Below are 7025 nucleotides of genomic sequence, written 5' to 3'. Positions count from 1 at the left end.
ATTCCTTCCTATCACCACTGCTATATATGAATCTTGTTAATGTATAGCAAAAATTGAAGCAATAACTGTCCTTGCAAGTTGTAGAGTTTATTTATGAGTTATTTATTATATAAATGCAAAGGGATGGGCATAGATAATGTTAGCAAATCTACTTTTGTGCTTCTAGCCTACAGCAGATTCCTGTTGCAGAATAGAGGGATATTCCATAATATTCCTCCAAGCAAGGCAAAGAAAATGACTGCTTTCAAGATGAAATGTCTTCATTATTTTATGATTAATCTATACTTTGCCATGCTTGTACAGACATTGTCTGAACAAGTCCATTATCATGGGTAAGTTGGAAATAATATAGATATATAGATGACGTTACAAGCTGGGTACTGCAGGGGTCAGCATTGGGTAATTCTATTTTTATTTTTATTTTTTAATTGGTTTTAAAGAGTGCAGAAAAGAAAAAAACAAGAGTATAATATAGTATATAACAGAGGGATTTAAGGAGACTGGAGACCTGGGTGGATCAATGAAATGTTTAATATAGATAAATATAAGGTTATGCAATGTTATTATTAGATACTTTTTAGCATATACTGCTTAAATCAATAGTACACGTGATAACAAGAGCCTCTGTTTTATACAGTATCTTCTAACGAAAATTGCCTCTTTTTCTATAAATCAGTTCCTGTGACTTTACCTCCTTTCCAGAATTTCTCTCTAATATACTGTATTCAAACGTAAAACACTTTATAGAACTAACCGCCGGCTTAAATATGGAGGACAGTTAACTTAACTGTAGAAATCTGTGCCAGGCAGTTGCCTCCAAAGAAAATAAAATTTTATGATGTATTTAGAAATGCAAAGGGGTTCACGATAAGAAAGATATTACTAAACTGGATACAGGATAGAGGAGGCATCCACTTCCCTCAACTCCATTGTCTTTTCTTCCCCTAATTAATGGGTAAATTTATCAAGAGGACACAAAAAGACATTTTAAATGCCCTTTGTAATTGCGCTGTGAGGGTTTCACATAAATGAGAGGGTGAATTTTCCAAATTTAGGCTTCAGCAACCTTATAAACACAATGGTGTGATGCAAGTGACTGTACATTTCTTCAGTGTGGGCTGAATGAAGAGCTGTGAGGTTTAGTGAGTTGTGATGAAAGCAAAACATGATGAAAAGCAAAACATTTTCTTTGCATAAAATGGCAGAATAGCCATTTTTTCTATTACTTCCAAGTAACAGCTAAGAAAAAGGTTCATTAATAACAGAATGGTGTCTTTAACTTTTCAAGTTGCCCTACAAAAAAAGTCTTCATACAGCTACATTAAAAATATCAAAGTTTTGGCTCTCGACATGTAAATATGTGAACATTTTTTAAAAAGAGAGGTTAAATGGTTTTGAATTCAGAAATGTTTTTTTTTCTTTTAGTTCTTATTTGTTGTTTGCAACAAAACTTTATCTGTATAGCAACCTATACAGAATTTTTCTGTGTAGTGTTTCATGGGTACAAAAAACCTTCACAGAAAACACATGGAAATGTTAAACAAATAACATTAAAGTACTTACTGTATATACTTGAGTATAAGCCGACCCGAGTATAAGCAGAGACCCCTAATTTTAATACAAAAAAAATCGACTCGAGTATAAGCAGAAGTTGTATGTATTGTTCACAGCCCCAGTATATAGCCAGCCAGCACCCTGTAGTATATAGCCTGTCAGCTTCCTGTAGTATATAGCCTCCCAGCCCCCTGTAGAAGGTAACCTGCCAGCCCCCAGTAAAAGGTAGCCTGCCAGTCCCCAGTAGAAAGTATCCTGCCAGCCCCCAGTAGATGGTAGCATGACAGCCCCCAGTAGAAGGTAGCCTGCCAGCTCCATGTAGAAAGTAGCCTGCCAGTCCCCTATAGAAGGTAGCCTGCCATTCCCCTGTAGAAGGTACCCTGCCAGCCCCCTCTAAAAGGTAGCCTGCCAGCCCCCAGTAGAAGGTAGTCTGCCCGTTAAAAAATGAAACTCAGTACTCACCATTCCAACGGCCCAGGCAGCTCCTCTTCATCTTCATGCTGCAGGTCAGAGACAGCTCCGTGGCCGCGTCTCTTCTGTCTTCATGCAAGCTGCAGGTCTGCGGTGGCTCCATGCGTGTGGGCTGAGCTGTGTGCACGGAGCCGTTGTGGATTTGGGGCTGGCTTGAAGAAAGAAGATGCGCAGCCATGGAACTGCCGCGGACCAGCCACGCACATGAAGATAAAGATGAGCTGCCCAGGTGGTCGGAATGGTGAGTACTGAGTTTATTTTTTTTATATATACCCAAGTATAAGTGGGGATCTTTCAGCACAAAAAGAGTATATATAATCCTTCCATTAAGTTGAGCCAATTTTTTCTCTCTTATTTTTACCCATTAGAGACCAAGTATTAAGCATTACCCCAGAAACACCAGACCATGTGGCATACATCAAAGAAATTTCTGATAATTTACAGGTATGTTACAAATGTACTTGATCTATGAAAACAACCTTTACATCAATATTGAAAATCGCATACAGTATAACAACTGTTCCTTTTTCCCTCAAATGCACATCACTCTGTATAGCGTTCCTTCTCTATGTGACTGATCAAAGGAAAGGAAGATGTATAAATGAAGATGTATAAAAAGGAAGATGTATAAATGTTACTTTCTTTAAGTGTCCTTTAAACTACAAACTACACTTCCCTATAAATAAAAAATAAATTAATTAAATCAATATCAGCTAAAATATAACAATACTCTCTGCTAAGCCATATTTATTAACACATATAGGGGGAATTTATCAGTGCTTCTACACCAATTTCAGACACTGCAAGAAATTGCAATTATTTTTGTGGCTGGCACAGGCATTTCTGCCCTGTACCTGCATACTTTTTAAAAGTTTAAAATGTTTTTACGCAAAGCTACACCTGGTCAGACCTGGCGTAGTTCTGCCCAGCTGCACTGCCGCCCAACGGATGCATCAAGAGGCTTACGCCTCTTAAAGTATCTGCCACAATGGGGTGGGGGGTGTGGCCCTTATCATGATAAATTTCCCCCATAGAGTTTCTTGACTGTTTCAACCTATCAATTGATCAAAACACAAAGTGGTAGCAAAACCTTCCGCAAACTCAAATGAAAACTACATACATAACTGCATACACTGCAAGCCACTCAGCCACAAGTACAATAAATACATTCCTTTGACACAGAATTGTAAGACTGTCTATATTTCTACAAAACTGGTATCAGAAAAAACAGATGTACACATCTATCTTAGCCACTACAGGTCATTATATCTCTGTTGTTGGCATATTTTTGTCTTCACCTGTAGGCTCTCTTCCCTTTTAGATTTTTTCTACCTAAAAATAAATGTTGCATTAATACCCAGATTTTTGAGAAGACTGTAGCCAGGGGCGTAACTTGAGGGGGGCGCACCCGGGCCCAAGAGGTTTAGGGGGCCTTAAGATGTCACTTTCCCATATGAGAAGACTAGTATTATAAACCATACATTATAGCTGGAGGGCTTGGCACAGACGTTGTACTGGGGCCCTTTAGCTTCCAGTTACGCCACTGACTGCAGCGTGTGTGGCTCTAGCGAACACTGACAATCTAAACATTGGCATTTAATGCATCAATTTAAACAATAGCATTACATACAAAATCTATAGTAAAAATTGACATGAAGGGTTTTTTTTAATCAGAATGTGGCATGGAGAAATTAAAGAAATTAAAAAGCTACTGCATTTCAAAATTAGAGATTAAAAAGCAATACAAGATATGTGCAATTGATTGCAGTTGTATGTATGGGTGAAGTCCGATAATAAGCTTACAACTAGTAATGAGAGGGTTGCAATTCAATATTCAGGTCCTTACTCAATTAGCTGGATTCAGCACCCACGAACCCTGACGTTCATTCTTTAGGTTCATGTTTGGCAAAAAAGTGCCAAGCTGTTTCAGTGACAGCCGTGCAGCCCCTAAGTGACCACAGGCATGTCTGACAGGACATGTGATTATACTGTGTAACAGCATCATCCAGTGTTAAGGTAAAATATCAATCTTTAACCTATTTGTGTCAGTTTTACTTCACACTTCCAGTTTTAGAAGTATTAGCGTCAGTGTTAACTTACACTATCATTCTTAGGCTGGCGCGACACGTAGCACTTTGTCTGCAAACGCAAACGCAGACAAAGTCGTGCCCACCGGGGCGGGCCTCGGCCCGATCGCATTGGTGTTTCTATAGGAAAGAGCCGCCGGTGTTTTGCGTTAATTTAACGCGAAACACCGGCGGCTCGTTCCCGATCGCGGGCGTTTCCATAGAAACGCAGATGCGATCGGGCCGAGGCCCGCCCCGGTGGGCGCGACTTTGTCTGCGTTTGCAAGCGCAGACAAAGCGCTACGTGTGGCGCCAGCCTTAGGCTTATTTGCATCATACGTTACTGCATTGAAGTGCAGTTGCTATTATTTCACCTATATTCTCAAACAGTCCTTCAGGGTTTTTTGTGAAGAAACACAGGAATGAATGGACATGCACGTGGCAATGATGATAATGGTTCTGCTGATGTTGGTAGTGATGGTGCTGCAGATGTTCCTGCTCTAAGTTCCTCTGCTGCAAGCGGATGCCAGTGTGTGCAGTGTACACTAGTTGGCCCCAATAGGCCACAAAAAGTTGAGAGATTGGTCAATTACATAGCAGACACTGCCTCAACTTCCATGAGATTATGTTCACAATGCTCAACCTCTGTTTAATGTACAGAACCTTTTCACCCTCCTTCAAATTAGAAAAGTTTTAGACAAAAGTCGTGGATGAGGGTATGGATGGTTGATCATCAGAAGAGACATGTGATGATGATGAAATCCAATTGCTGTGGCAGAAAAAAATTACGGTGGTAGAACTGTGAGGGCTCAGTGGTAGAAGAAGCAAGGGGTGATGATGAGGTTTTATATCCTACAGGGGTGGTAGGCAGTGATAGTTCGGACAAAGAAGTTGTGGAAGCCGCCAGCAGCAGGCAGAACAAGTAATAAGGTGCCAAGGTGAAGCGATTAGCTCGTAGCTATGTCTTCGATTGCTAAGGCCCCACCAACGAACTCAGCATACAAAAGCCATCCCACAATCTGAGCACCACATTTGACCAGGCACCTGCAAAATAAACATAAGCTGCAGTGGAAGAGGCACCATAAATGCCTGCGGACAAATAACCCTCCCTTTTCTGCTTAAGTTTTCTTATCCTGTACCATGCCTCCTGAGTGCCGAAAGCACTTGTCTCGCTAAAAGGGGAGGACACTACCACGACTACTACCACCAGCATCACCAAGTCTGCTCACACCATCTGTTCAGCTCGAGCCTGGTAAAGTGGTGCTCAATAAAGGCTGGAACCTTGTAGCCCTTTTGAGTTAATTTGATGCATGTCTCTTGCTTTACGCATGTGCAAAACCTGCTGTGCAATGGTTCCTGGCAAGCTACACAGCATTCACACTCTGCTCCTGCTCGTCCATCTGAACTGCAGAGTAACAATGGCCTGCCCACCCACCATCGATCACTACTTTCCACATGCTGGAAAAGAAATATGACCAGCAGAAGGCAACAACTGGGTTGCCAGGAAATACATTTGATCAATATGCCACTAATATGGTCAGCACTGATTGCCCCATCTTTTTCTTGTAAAAGCCCCTCTGGCAATGACAAAGAATGTAATGGTGGCACACGAGAAAGAAGAGGAGGAACTGGTGTCCGGCCAGAACACACATGGCTGCAGGGTGGGGGCTGGACCAGTGGTCAGTGGCTGCAATGGGGACACACTTGGACGAGGATGTGGAGGAGGAGTTTAATCAGAGCAGCAGCAGATTATGGTTGTCAATGGAGTGTGGCTAGGGAGATGCAGAGAAGGAAACACTTCCCACTGAAGACAGCTTGTTATTGGCTCTGGGCAGCCTAGGCCAAATGAGCCACTATATGCTCCAGTGCCATCTGAACACCGTCCAAATTTCCCAGATGGTCACCAGTTCACTCCAAATTTTTAACACATAGTACTAGTATAGAATTGTGACCCACAAGCCCACATGTCTCGGTACTGAAGGATGGGTCCTCCTCATTCAATTTCTGTGTGAGAAAAAATATAATATATTTTTAATAAATGCCTTTTCCTGAGATATAATGTATCATGTACATATGCAATTTTATTTTGTTTCACTCACACTCACAGTTTGACTTGTGGAAACCAACCTATCTAGAAGATATCTACCCCGGCAGAGAAGTACATTTACAAGTTCCATCATCACTACTTCACGATACAAAGAAAAATCTTCATCAAAAAAAGATTTCATATAAGTATGTGTATTTTATAAAAATATAATAGGTTTGATTTGCTGTAATGTTGAGGCAATTCAAAAAAGCTTTTATTTCTATCAATATTAAAATGAGCTAGCTGAGATAAAACACTATTACACATACAAACATACATTTAAAATAAAGGGTTCGCATGATGGCAGCTGATCTGGGATGGGTCCGTTTTCTTTGTACTTGAGACCTAGCCATTTACTCACTAGTTGTTTTTACTACAGTCTAAAGTGATGGCCACTTAGAATGTAGTACAAAGTACTAGTGTCCGCTCATTATGCTCCATGCCAGAAAGTTGGTTATTTCCATCTTTTCACATTAACTCAACTACAGCTAACAATACTGCTAAACCCTAAATCTCTTGTCGTCTGTATAACCCTATACGTATTTAACTCTAACCATGTCATCCACAGGGGTTAATATTAGGTTTTTGTTACATAGGGACTTATTTAAATACATAGCAGAATGGCAGCATAATGTGCATGCATCATCGGCATTGTATTATGGTCATCAATAGTAATAGTAGCCTCCTACTATAATAGGTTCTGGCATGTTTAGCGATTGGGAATGTGCATTGATAATTAACAGTCATGGCGGTTGTGTTGTTGTTATAGAAAAAGATGTCAAAACAAGCTTTGTTAGATAGTGCTGATGATAAATTTGAAAAGACACCGGCATTCCACCATATTAAAC

General features: G+C 40.5%; 1 long non-coding RNA gene across 1 annotated transcript; it reads left to right on the top strand.

Annotated features, from left to right (window-relative positions):
- Positions 1-253: 253 nt before the first annotated feature.
- LOC140074522 (uncharacterized) lies at positions 254-6305 on the top strand. Its single transcript, XR_011849208.1, has 3 exons — positions 254-332; positions 2394-2469; positions 6199-6305. It is a non-coding gene; the product is annotated as an uncharacterized lncRNA (long non-coding RNA).
- The last annotated feature ends 720 nt before the right edge of the window (positions 6306-7025 follow it).

Source organism: Engystomops pustulosus, chromosome 8 (genome assembly GCF_040894005.1).
Source record: "Engystomops pustulosus chromosome 8, aEngPut4.maternal, whole genome shotgun sequence".
Classification (NCBI taxonomy): domain Eukaryota; kingdom Metazoa; phylum Chordata; class Amphibia; order Anura; family Leptodactylidae; genus Engystomops; species Engystomops pustulosus.
Note: the sequence above shows the minus strand (reverse complement) of the source record. Positions and strands in the feature narration are given on the sequence as shown.